Below are 14,382 nucleotides of genomic sequence, written 5' to 3' on the forward strand. Positions count from 1 at the left end.
TACTTTGTATTCAGAAAAATTACATAGCACTTATTAGAAAATACATTATTTTGAGCATGAAATGGAAAATGAACAAGTTGCCAATTAACACTAAAATACATGAGAGCACACATGTCAGCAAATAAATTCAAGATGTTGAATTACTAGCAAGGTAATACTTGTTGGACAAGAGCTGTCTGGAAGCAAATAGTAAGGGACTTGCCATTAATTGATTCTAGAGAAACTCTTAGTACAATAAATGGAGTTATTCCTCCAAAATCCCCTACTGTAAACTGGGCAGGCCTGTTGTATGAATTTGTACATGTGACTTATGGAAAGTTCAAGTGATCATTGCAGCAGTCATGGTGCCTCTTTCAGCACTTCTATTTGATTTCCTCTGCTCTGGTTGTGAAACACTTTGCTTCCGAGGGCAAAAGGATTTGGAACATTATTGAGTATGAGGTAGGAATAAGAAATGCGAAAGAAAGTTTTGAAAAAATCGGGTTAAATAATCCCACTACAGGAAATGACAGTTACTCCTTAAATCATTAACTCAAATTTCCCCAAAGCATTCAGTTTGCTTAATATACCACCAAATGATCAGTATTCTATCAAAGTTAACTAAAATAAAAAATGAGGGAAATTGCTAGTAATATTATAAAAATCAATCCGTCCTGCATATTTTTTCTGGCTGTTACATCAATCTTGCATATGCTGTCTAATAACAGGAATATCATAGGAATAAAAATGGGAACATTATTTTTAAAATCAGTGATTTTGTTTTCCAATGAATCATCTAATACTTTCTTAAATAATGATAGTGGTTAGCTGAGATCTTTTCTCTGAGGAGTTTACTTCATGTCTGGAAACTTTCACTGCAAGGAAGTATCCTTGCAGCATTTAAACTCAGAATTTCTCTAAGTTTTAATGAGAATTTTTTTGCAAACACTTTTAATCCAGAGAAAAGCAATCAAATTCTTAGTCTGATTTCACCTTATTTGCTAATTGGACTAAACTGTTTGTTTTCAGTTTTCATGTAGTGTTTGTAGCACGTGCATAATTTAGTACTCAATCATAAGTAGTAGAAAGTACATAAATTTTATTGAGAATGAAACAGTGGTTTATCATATTGTCACTTTAGCATGCACAACTGAATCATTCCGGTCCTGCGAATCTAACTTGCCTTACAAAATTCTGTTTGCAATATTAAAGCAACACATGGATTAAATAGTTCAATTAGTGAAAGATATTCAAGGTAAAGTCTACAAATAATCTAACTGTACTCGGGAAGAAAAAGGTGAAAATTAAAGCTGCTATTTTTGCTGCTGTTATTGGGCATATTTTAATTTTGTCTGCTGTTCTGCCACACTCTGTCAACTGCTGAGTTTCTGTTTCAGTCATTGTTGAGATGAATGAAATGATGCTTTTCTAGCATTTGGTACAAAGAAAATAATTCAAGTAGTGCTTCACATAAATGCTCATGCAGATCTCAAAATGTCTGATGTACTAAGTAAGAGTTTGGCATAAAAATATACATCTTTAATTTTAAACAGAAAAAATTAACTTTGCTATGCTCAAACAGCTGCCTCAGATAACTCTGTCTAACCTGTAAGTATACAAGTGAATTTGTGATGAACAGTTTGAAAAACTGCTACTGTTTATTTTCCTGAATCATGTGGTGCAGAATGTCACGTCATGCGCTGCACAGCGAATCCTGGTGATGTAAAGAAAAGAATAAGGAGATAGTTGCTGCTTTCCAGTGCTTTAGTGAGAAGATCTCTGACCTCAACTTCTCTGCAGCTATACCCTCCTGATCTGGTTATATCACATCATTTGACAAAATTAGAATCAGGTAGGAGTTTGATAATGCAAAAACATTGCATACTGAGACTTGAGCATTGCAAACGATGTATTCACAATGAATCAGTGCACAGGAACTCTGATCTACTTCCATTGTCTTTATTGTGCCACCAGTATTGTTGCCTTTTTATGAAACTTGAAGTGAGTATTGTGTGAGCCTGAGATATTACAATACAGGACTAAAATCACATGAATTCCATTTCAAGTTGCTGACCTTAATAAACATTAAATAATGCAGTACTGCCAGTCTTATAGCTGTTATTTTGGTTCTCTGCTCTTTACCATGTGAAAGTATTTTTTGACAACCTCTGGCGACAAAATAATAAAAATGAAAATTTTCTTGGGATTAGCAGGTGCCCTTTCCTGGGTGAAGCTTTCTCTGTAGGGGCCTTTTGCCATGAATACGCTTCCCCCTCATATCTACTGAACATACATTTCTAATCAATTTCTAATGAACATTATAAATGCATGTGTTGGCAGAACTCTGAGTAGACATGATAGGAAATGGACCATTGAGTTGAAAAGGATTGGGAGAAGAGAGCTTCTGTTACTGATCATGGCATTTTTATTTTTTTTAAATTTTGTTAAGTTGCGGGTGATGTCTTTATGGAAAAGAGAATTTGATTACTGCTGGTATCTTGCGTAGTTGTTTTTGCATTGGAGCTATAGGAATAAATATATGTAATAGGCAAGAATCAGTGTTCCAACACATGTGTATATCGTATGTTAATCATCAGCAGATATTATGTCAAGCAGAAGATAATAAAGGAAGATGATCTACACTTCAAAAAGAGGAAAAGTTTTATCTATCTAGACTGAGACAATGGTGAGCCACACAGAGAAAACTGGGATCTCTTTACCTCCATAAATGCAGATATATCTTGGTAGATTATTAATTTTCAGACTGATATTAGGGAAATTCTTATGAATATTCATTCAACAGTTTAGGTATTTCTTATAGCATTTTAAAGAATACAATTCACAGTGAACTAGAAGAGTGGAGTTCAAATGTAGTTCAACAATTCCATGTAACAACCATACCTGTTGTTAATGTCTCCATACTAATATTTTTTTTAACGTGTTCTGATTAACTTCTCCAGTGTTTACACATCACTTTTGTTAATATTTAGTATGGTGTTACATATGTTCATGATTCAATTACTGCCTTGCACACCAGTGCTTTACAAGCTTATAAACATTTGAAGGCCTCGAGAGCAACTAGTGAAGATTGTTCTGAAATTCAGATGCTTGCTAGAACTCTTTCTTGATATCTGATGCTGGGTTTTTTGTCTGTTTGTTTTGATATTTTCACTTGGGAATGGACATCAAAAGCATGTCGAAAGTGTCATTCCAAAGAAAACTAAGGACTTGGGAGTCTGGATGGAGTGGAATCCTCAGTCCTTTGACTACAGCAATATTACATTGCCTGTTACTTATTCCCAGCATGTAGAGTGATATGCTAAACGGGGTGAAATTATCTATGTAGCATCACAGTTTTTGTAATTAATTAAATACAGCAAATTATCTTTACAGCTATATGCTGATTATTACTGGTGACTAGTGACTTTTTGACAAATTGTGCTAGTAATTAGGGAATAAGGAACAGCAATTAATCTCTGGTGTCAAGTGATGATGATTCATCTCTGCTGATTGCTGGAGTGTGGTTAGTAATAGCTTGAAACTGACTCACAAACGAGCATTTTGTGGGAATATTCTGGGAATGTGTTTCAGTGATAGATTGTTGTTGCCACATTCTTGCTGATTACCAATGAGTGCCATTGTACCACTGCCAGGGATTATTAGTGATTGCTGTAGACTTTCAGATGTAGAGTGTATAAAATACCTGCTAGTAAGCATAAGTAAGCAGTTTGGTAGAAAGCCAAATCGCAGAAAGACTGCAAAGCAACCAGGGCCCTTCTGTCTACTACTTTGTGTAGGTTTACACCAAGTAATGTTGACTGTTGATATTAGAAGTCAGGACAGTTGGGAAGGCATTAGCTGCTGGGAAGTGGAAAGGAAATGTCCTCTTCTGGGGGGAAAAAAAAAAAGAATAAATACTCACTCTAGCTATCATATTTTCTGTTGGCAGTGAGAGTAGTATGTTCCTTGTTGCTGAGGGCTGCTTTCTGCCTCTTCCCTTTGCCATTTTCATTGCAGATGCACTTTATTTCAGAGTGAAAAACTTCAAGTGTTCCTATGTTAACAAGGAGTCTTACAAGGATCTGCATGATATAACTTAGTCGTTTATAAGTAATTAGTAGCATTAAATACCAAGATCTAAGTCATCAGCTGTCTTTCTGTTTATTGAGGTGATCCAGCTAGTTTTGATTTTCAGGAGTGTCACGGAGTTGACCAGATCAGTCTATGTCTGTGACAGGGGCGACAGGCCTCTGCCCTCCCCCCCCACCCCAGTCCCACAAAAATGGGGAGGAAGGAAGGGAGGAAAAGAGCAGCGGCACCAATCTATGGAGGAAAACTTATTTTACTATAATATTGGAATTAAAAGATAACACAATATATACAATTTAATTGAAATTGAGATTAATAAATCAGACAAGATGAGAGAGAGAGAGTTCCTGGAACCGAGTCAAACCTGAAAAGCTTGGAATGGCTAGGAAAGCACCCTCCAGCACCCACTGCCAGGCAGCAAGAGAGCGCCCCCCCCACCCGGAAGGGCCAGATCCCGTGACTGCTGTAATGTACAGGGATAGGTACTTGGAATTGGGGCAGTGACACTTTAATGCCCCGTATACTACATGATGTTTTGATGTGGAATACTGAAACCCAGAAACAAAAAACAAAACAAAAAACAAAAACAAAAACATAGAACCATGACAAGGAGAAACACAAACTACGTAGGGCCAGATTTAAAGAAGAATTGCAGAACTGACTCTTGGTTGTTCCTACAGTCAGCACTCCTTGAAGTATGCTTTTGTCATGGACAGATGTTGCAAACAGACTGGTTGTTAAAGCTTTCTATGCGTAACTGTGTCCTTTAATAAAAATCAAAATCTATGCTCCAGAGGTACGAATGGGAAGAAAGAGGAGTTCAGGATGGGTAAGTCCAACACCAGTGGCAGTAATTTCCAGTGAAAATCTACAAGGGCAGCAATATTAGAAATTTCAGGTGCAAGATCTTAAGAAAAATAGCGTAAGGGCACAAGGGTTGCCCCAGCAGCCTTCGGTGAAACGCTTCAGATCTGCAAGTGGCAAGCCTACAGAATTAGAAAGTGACAAACCTTATCATTATAAAAGCTAAAAAATCTGAGGCACAGTGAAAAGAAGTAAGTAAGATTTTAAGACTCATTTTGTGAGTTCTTATTACCTCTTTCTGAGCAGCCAAAAACCACATGACTGACCAGCGTTTGAAGACAGGGTACTACGGAAAATTTTCTTTGCCCTTGGCTACTTGAGTACATATTCATAGTCCTTTGAACTGAGATTTGAGAGATTTTTCTTTCTTCCAGCTGTTCTTAACTTGTTTGTCAGCAGGGAAAATGTTTGGAAAGGAATAGGAAGTATATCAGAAATTCATGGGTATTATGCTTGCTCCTTTGTTACAGCACAGGTAGATAACAGCTGAAGTTAAAAATAAACAACAAAGACTCTAATACTTGTGCATATCTGAGAAGCCATCTTGAGATTAAAGTACTTTCAGACTTGAATGCTGCGATGACTTGGGCTGAAATCCAGGAATAGTTGAAAGTAGAATAACCAGAAAAGATACACCTTAAGACCCTTTTTAAATGGAACATAAGATATAAAACGTTGGACTCAAAATAGAATTTAGATAGGATTTAGGCATCTAAGTTCAAGAGACTGAATGCCCAAATTCTGCATAACAGTTTGAGTACCTGAGAACTTGTTGGTTTTTCTATTCTTGTGTTGTTTGGTTTAAAAACAAAACAAACAAACAAACAAAAAAAAAAACAGGTATGGTGGCTCTGGTTTCCTATGTTAAATATGTAATAGAGAACGTTATCCTGTTGAGCTTCCTTTGGAGGAGAGGGAAGACCTCACAGGGTTGAAACGCATTAAATAGATGAGCGTGATGAAAACGCATAGAGTAGCAGAATCACAGGATGAACACTGTAGATTGTTTCAGGTTTCAGACACAAAAACAAGGCTCAGATTTTGTATTTTGCAGCATGCAACTTGTTGCCCACAGATTAAGAAGGACAGAATGGGGGCATGCTGACTTTTATAGGTATCTGTCTTTTTCAGTTATACCATTAGTCTTAAGATCACTGAAATATAGACAATACTTTTTTTAGTGTCTCTATTGTTAGGAGAGTAATGATTACTAATGACAGATTTAAAAATATTTATCATAAAATTTAGTCTATCTACAGTTGATTTCAGGCAAAATGTGGGAGTTGGAAGATTTTAGGCAGAAGTTACATAGCTAGGCAGCGATAAACAGAATATTAGGAATAATTTAATATTCATTATTTTAATAAGAGCTTGGCACATTTCAACCTTCCTTACCACTGCCAAATGTCTCATGTCATTTTGTCACTTTTGTCTCAACAAACATGTTTTCACACATTGTTTCTTTTACTCAGTCTGAATTGCACATTAAAACTGGAGAGGAGAGTTTATGGAGTGAAAACACGAATACGAAAGTAAGTTCCAAGGAGTGTGATGGATAGAGGTTCATGGATAAGTGATTGTGGTCTTTTGTAGGATCATATGGCAGAGGAGTAAAATGATGAAACCCTATGCAAGACAGGAAATGAAGTAGCTCATTATCAGTCTAGTTTCCTTCCAATATGTTACATTTGAACTGAGAACCAAGCAAGAGTGGCAGTGTCATGTGCTACATCCCCTGTGCTTAAGTAGTTTCAGACCTCTGTCATCTTTGTTGAAGAGATGGTAATTATCTCCCTCCAGAGACCGAATCTCAAAGATCACTGAGTTCCAAACTACTAAAGGGCAGTGTATTTTTCATTTTAGGCCCCTCAGCTGCCTTAATACTCAAGCATGTAATTACAATCTAAGCTGTTATAAATATCATGAATATCAAAGGTATTCTAGTCTCTTACTAGTCACGTCCCTCAGATACTCTCTTCAGTCCCTTTCACAGTTAGTTGTAACTATGATTTTGGAGCAAATACAGGCTTTTGTTTCTTTCTCAGATAGTTGTTGATTGCCTTCATTTAAGTTTTCAAGATCCTCTACACACTTATGCTATTAGGAGATATCCAAAAGAATGCAGGCAAGACAAATCTTTACTTTTTTCTCCCCTTCCATCTTTAACAGTAAATCCATTTTGAGTAGAAGACTCCTTGTGTTGTGTCCTTCAGATAAAGAACTGATGCCATAAATTGTCTTTGATACATAATTACTATTTTAGTTAACATTTTTTTCCCCTCCTTGCTCTTCCTCCAAGTAACTAAATTATTGTTTCATTTTGATCTGTGTGAATTTTGTGTTTCATGGCATCTGGAATTTATCGTTAGATTATTAAGGCTTTCACCTTTTCTATTTTCCTGAAAAATCTTTTTTTTTTTTTTTTTTTTTTTTTTTGAACTGTTTTGCTCATACTTTCTTGTCAGGGAGCATCTTCTGCAATTGTGTCCCTTTTTTGATCAATTCAATGCCTATTCCACATTAGCATGATTGGATATTAAGTATATTAAAACACTAGGTAGAGCCTCTAATCAGTGTTGCTACTTGTTAATTTTTTATTTAAGATAGTAAACCCACAGGAAAATAACTCTGAGTGTCTTGATTAATATAAACCAAGTAGGGTAATTTACAAAACAATCTCTGGAGGTACATAAGAAAATTTATTAATCATAACCACAGCAGACTACAAAACTCAATTACAAATATTTACACTTCTGTCACAGGCACTTATCTGATCCATGCCAAATGCTGACAGATTTTAAAGACAATCACATTAAGTATTAATCAAGCTTGAAGGATGCAGCCAAGAAACAGCATACTGAAGAGATACCCATCCCCAAAGACAACTACACGCTCTGAATATTCAGCTTCCTATTGCCCTGAAAAATGTTTGAGATCCTATTCAGTCCCATGCTGTTTCCTTTTTTTACATCTTTTTTTTTCTTTGTAATATATTTTCCCAAAGCTTCAAATATTCTACCCTCGGTGCAATGATTAAATACACAGAACAGGGCTTCTGTCTCAGTGGTTTTGCTTCACTTAAGAAAAACACTAGCAGAGTAAACCAGAAGGAAGTATTTTATTTAAACATTTTTCAGCCACTGTGTACAACACTGATCACATTTCCACTATCCCTTGATACCATGCTTTTTTTTTCTCTTTTCCTTGTGCTTCCATAGCAACTCTTCTCTATTCATGGATTTGTGTGATCTTTTTTTCCATAGCATCTGTTAGACTGGGGGCAACTTTATGTAAGCTGCTATGCAAGCTCTTCATATTTCCTGTTCAGCATTTTTCCATGCCTTCCTACATTATCTCCAATGATTTCACTCAAACTCTTGTTGCATCTTAAACATTGCCTTTTGCCTTCTCTAGTAGTGCTGTTTCCTTAGCAATCAGCAGGTGCTATTTTATTCCATTACCAGCTGTGTTATCTCAATTGCTACATCTGTTTTGCTTTATCAGATTGTTACAGAAGACTGTACTTGTGTCAGCCTTCTGTTATCCTCCCTCAGGCTCTTTCTAGGCCTGTATCCCATATACATTGGTTGCCAACACCCACTCCAACGGATTCTGGTCTGCCTAAATATCTTCTTGTTTCAGAATGGCTCTCTTGCTTTGCAGAGCCAAAGTCTGAGCATGCTACCGTGCCCCATATACTCTTGCAGTCATTTCCTTGCAGCTGACTGAATGTTCATCTACTTCCTTTGAAAGACCAAAAAAATTAAAAGCTGTGGCATAAGCCACTAGTTAGGATTTTGTGTGTCTGTAAGTCAAAGGCATTTTAATCAGGAGACAAAATATATTATAAACTTTCAACAGGGCAAGACTGGAAACCTCTTTTATAACAAAACACCTTTACTCAGTCAGTGGATGAGCAGATACTTACATTTTGCAAGGAACACTTTGTTAGCCACACTGGGAACAAGATGGGTGTGGATTCCTTGCTTCCATCTGACATTAAATGCTCTGAAACATCACAGAGTGGACTAAGCTACTCACTAATGGGGCTCCAGACAGGGAGAAAAATATACAATATCCAGAACAGCTTCACCATTTGCAGTTCTCTAGAGAAGACCCTAGTTTAACTGTATACATATGCATTTAGTTCTAAATTATACCAAACAGATTAAAAAAAAAGCAGTAATTCTGGATTGGACTGAAAATCAAGGTGAGTGTGAACAGTATAATATCTAAGTCAGGTTAAGGTGTGGTTAAAGGTACGTTCTTGGGATATTCCAGGGCAACCTATTTCTGGCTCATCTGCCTTTCTAGAACATGATACTTTTTGAAGAAGCCCGCCTTTACTATGAAAGTTTGGCCCAGCTAACCAACTGAAACACAAGCAGAAGCTAGGTCAGGTTTTGCTTCTGAGATTACTGTGCCGTCCTTGGGTGATTCAGTTTATTCTGATTTGTATTCGTGCTTGTATTTTCAGTCTCTGGCCTGAACATAAAACTTCCTCTGTGTAAATCCATGCTCCATCTTCCTACTCAGTAAGATGTAGACATCATAAATATTATGGTGTAAGAGCACAGAGGGAGGACCAGATGGGCAGAGAAAGGATGTTATTGAACACTGTGGAGAAACAGCTAGACGTTGAAAGAAATGATTCATAGACAAAGACCAGCTCCTGATATTATTTTTTTCTACCTATATGCGTATCTGTCTGTGCAAATCTCCTAATGGTAATGTCAATGTCTGTTCTAAAACATGCAGCTGGTTGGTAACATTCCCAGCTGGCATAATGAACAGAGCAATCAGGGACAAACAAAACATAGCAGATGCAACCCAGTGCACTGCAGTGAGGTTCTGAGCACTACAACTCTACTTGCATGCTGATCTGATTGACTTATACATTGGCACATCTGTGGAGGAGCTACTGGGCATGCTGTACAGATATGTTGGTAAAAGTCTTGTGGAACATATTATCTGACCTGGGACTGTCCAGTGTGGAGCATTTTGAAGGTGGGTTGGTCAGACTGTCCTGTAACTGGAGGCTTATATATATTTATATATACATATATATCGTTTATATAGTACTTTAATTCTGTACTTCATGGAAGACAGGATGCTGGGAATTATACTATCTGGGAAAGGAGACACAGATAATAATACCTGATTTAAAGATATACAATAGTAGATTGGATGTTTAATGACAGAAGTAAGGTGCACTGAATTCCTGCACAAAGTATGTATTATGAGAACATGAAGAATGCAGTGCTCATTCCAGATGGGCGCACAGTCATTGTGAAGCTGTCCTTCAGTTACATGTGTTACTGCGCTGTATGTTTGGTGCAACTTTTTCTGTTGGGATGAAGCTATCTCAGGGACAAAATACATCTGATGAGACACTTGTGCAACCACTGTTAGTGTGTAACACTTTCCACCATAATGCTTGATTTTAATTAACAATCAGACTGTAAGCTGTTATTTTAATCTCTATCTTAGACCTATGCTTGTTTGTTTTATGTAGTTTGAGTGGGGAATGTTGAAATGGATTTTTAAAAGTAAGACTTGCTGGTAGGAGCCAGTTTCATTGTGAGAATGACTATATGAACATACTGGGATCTAGTTGTGGTATCAAATGACCTTTCATAGACTAATGGAAATCTGTTACTTTGCCCGAGTTGCAACCTTTGGAAGCCAGGATGCGCACACAAAAGATGGGAAAGGCTTTAGTGTTCCAACTGCAGGGCATATGCTTTCTTATCACATGTCTTTTAATTTAATGAAATGGAACATAATGATAGCACAAGGACTAAATTCACAGGAAACAGCTGTATAAACATGACAATAACATTTTAGTTTACACTGTGCTTTAGTGTCAAGACGCCTAACTCACCTGTTGGGTTCTGTGCTTAACACGGTATCTTGCATCATGAAAAAAATCATTATTACTCAAACTGATGTGCCAGCTTTTCTTCTCCATGACTTAAGAGTGTACAAACTTAAGAGTTCTTGGTTCTTTCAGATCTCTAATGCTAAAGATCCAATTTGTTGTCTTAGCTACTCTGGCTTTCAGAAAGAATTGCCCAAATCTCTTTTTATGTGCTTTCTCTAGAACTGCTTATTCATGCACTGTTGCACTGTTCACTTTTCATGGTTAATTTACAGAGGATAACAACCTACTAAATCTGACCCCCAGTTAAATACTTTGCACTCAAGAAATGTTTTTTTTCAGAAATCCAGAGGAAAAAGGTCTGCTTCTGTGTCTATTAAGAATCCATATTACTTCCTAGCTGGATATGATTTTAACACATGTATTATTCCTGTATTATAAATCCTGAAAAATGATAATTTTTCTGAAACCAGAGCTGAGTTAAACAGCAGGCTTGTTTTGGAATCACAATGCGTTGCAAATGTTTTCTAGTGCTTATTGTTATGAAAAAGTAGAAAGATTATATTCAAATAATTGAAAGCCAAGAGGACATTTATTAAAATAGGAGCACGATGCATTGCTGATTTGTTTTAACAGAATTAGATAGCTTGTACATTTTACTTTAGATTTTCCCAAGAGAAAGCATCAAAAGTTAGGCTAAAAATAAATAGATTAAAACATAATTGAAGCATATCTCACTGTATTTCCAGTCATGCAAACTCTGTGAGAGAGATCAGCATTTACTATAATTGCCACCACTACAGTAATTACTCTATCTGACAAAGTCAATTAAAAATAATTTAATAATGCTCTCTAGTATTAAGGTGAGGAAATTGCACATGTATCAACGTCCTTAACAGATTCACCAGAATCTCTTAGCCTTTCCAGAAGGTATATCCTAATTACAGCCCCTCCTAGAAAACTTAGCAAATTTGAATGTATCTGAGAGATAAATGAAAATGCTGGGAAAAAAACAGAAGACTGAATCATTGAACCTCACTTTAGTAACTCTTGAGTCCTCTCTTAAATCTAAAATTTTAATCCAGTAAGTTTTCTTTATTTTTGCCTAACCCTGTGAAACTTTCTGCTCTATAGAAGCCCTCCCATTAGGACTGAAAACTCCCTCAGTGCTTGGAACTGTGCTTCCACACATACTAAGAATTTTTATAGTCTGAGCACCTAATTTTTGCATGTCTTGCTGAGATCCAAAAAATGAAACAGAGAATAAATATATCTGCAGTAGACACAGTGCAACAGACATGATCTACTTCTTCAGTTTCAGAGATTCTGAAACCCATGACTTCAGAAAGTGTGCTATTTGATGTGCTAAATCTATTCATGGTTCTGAAGGGAGGGTGCACTCCTCTTAAATTCATGCCTCTGTGCAGAGCATCATCTCAAGATTATGTGGAGCAGAAGGAGAGCACAAGCAGGTGTGTGCCTCATTGCTAGCATTTTTATTCTCTTAGATGGATAGCAGTGTGGGGCTCCTACTACCAAACTTCTTTATTTTATTATTAGACAGTCACTGCATAAATATGTAAATAGTTCTTAGGTAATAAACTAAAACACTCACATATGTGGAATATATCTCAGATACCAGTTTCAACACTGAATTTCTGACACGTTAAGTCTTAAACTCTGTTATGCTGTGACAGCTTTCCAAAGGAAAAGCAATACCATCATTAGTAGCTGAGTCTGCTGAGTAGCACTTGCATCAATGTATTCAATTTAAGTTCAGAATGTATTCAATTTAAGTTCAGAAGTTTAAGTAAAGTTAAACTTAAGTTCTTAAGTTTAAGTAAAAAATAAAAATATAAACATAGCAAATCCTGCTGAGTGACAGGATATTACATGAAATGCAGCTGTGATCTCCTTCATTTGATAGACTTTAGAACATAGCAAGCCATGGTTGCAAAATACAGTTGCCTTGAATCTGATCATATCAAAATACAACAGCTGTACTGGGAACATTTACTGTAGTTAGGCAGAGAAGCACCTAGTTTCTTAGTTCTTAATGGCCCATCATTGTGTGTTAGAAAATGAGCTGATCGGCTGTGTGCGCAAATTACAATTTAGCAAGGTTACAGCTGAGCCAGGCTGAGGTTGCCAATATCTGGGCCCGTCACTACTCGCTCTTCTTGCTTATGGCTATTATTTACTCAGTTATTTGCAGCTACTTAGTTTCTTCCCAGCTGAGTTCTGTAGAAATGGTGCAGATCGCCTTATCTACTTATAATAGTAAATGTTTGCCATCTCCTCCTTTGTTTTGCCAGAACTAGGTTGAAATAATTCATGGTGTGTCTGAGAAGTCACAAGCATATGGCAGTTTAAGTGCCTCTAGAATTGCGGCAAGTGATCAGAAGTTCCTATTACTGGATTTTTGAACATAAGTACCTGAAATTAATCACTTAATAGGTTTTCAATGTACGTATGTGTATATTTGTTTGCTTTTAAATCTAAGCAAGTATGAGCTTAATTCTATCTCAACAATAGTGAAATGACTGGACACTGCATTTGTAGCTTACGCAATGGGACAAGAATGTAACTTTCATCCACTGAATCTAAAATTCTTAACGCAAAAAAGCAGCATGCACCATCTAGCTGGTAAACATTTCAGCAGGTTCACTGGTTGCGTGAGCTGGCAAGGTATGCTTGCAGACCAGGAGGCCAACTGTATCCTGGGTTGCATCAGGAGTAGTACAGTCAGCAGGAAGAAGGAGGTGATTCTACTCTGCTCTTATGAGATCCCAGCTAGAGTACTGCATCCAGTCCTGGGGCCCCAGTACAAGAAGGACGTGAAGCTGTGGAAGTAGGTCCAGAGGAGGGCCACAAAGATGATCAGAAGGCCCTGCCACTATGGCGACATACTGAGAAAGTTGGGTCTCTAGTCTGGGGAAGAGAAGGCTCTGGTGAGACATTATAGTGGTCTTATAGAAACTAAAAGGGACCTACAGGAAAGCTGGGGAGGAAATTTTTAAAAGGGTGTGTAGTGGCAGGGTGAGGGGAAATGGCTTTAAACTGGTAGAGGTAGATATAGATTAGATATCTAAGAAAGAATTTACTTACTGTGAGAGTGATGAGACACTAAAACAGGTTGCCCACAGAGGTTGTGGATGCATCCTCCCTGGAAGCACCGTAGACTAGGGCCGTAAGGAGGATCCGGGGAACTACAGGCCTGTCAGCCTGACATCAGTGCCAGGGAAGGTCATGGAACAAATCCTCCTGGGAGAGATCACACAGCTTGTCCACGGGATCAGGCCCAGCCAGCACGGGTTCATGAAAGGCAGGTCGTGTTTGACCAATTTCATCTCCTTCTACGACTGGGTGACCAAACTGGTAGATGAGGGAAAGGCAGTTGATGTAGTCTACCTAGACTTCAGCAAAGCCTTTGACATGGTCTCACACAGTATCCTTCTGCGGAAACTGGCTGCCCATGGCTTGGACAGTTTTACCCTCCGTTGGATAAGGAACTGGCTGGAGGGCCGTGCTCAACGGGTGGTGGTCAATGGAGTGAAGTCCAGCTGGAG

Source organism: Tetrao urogallus (assembly GCF_951394365.1).
Source record: "Tetrao urogallus genome assembly, chromosome: 6".
NCBI lineage: Eukaryota > Metazoa > Chordata > Aves > Galliformes > Phasianidae > Tetrao > Tetrao urogallus.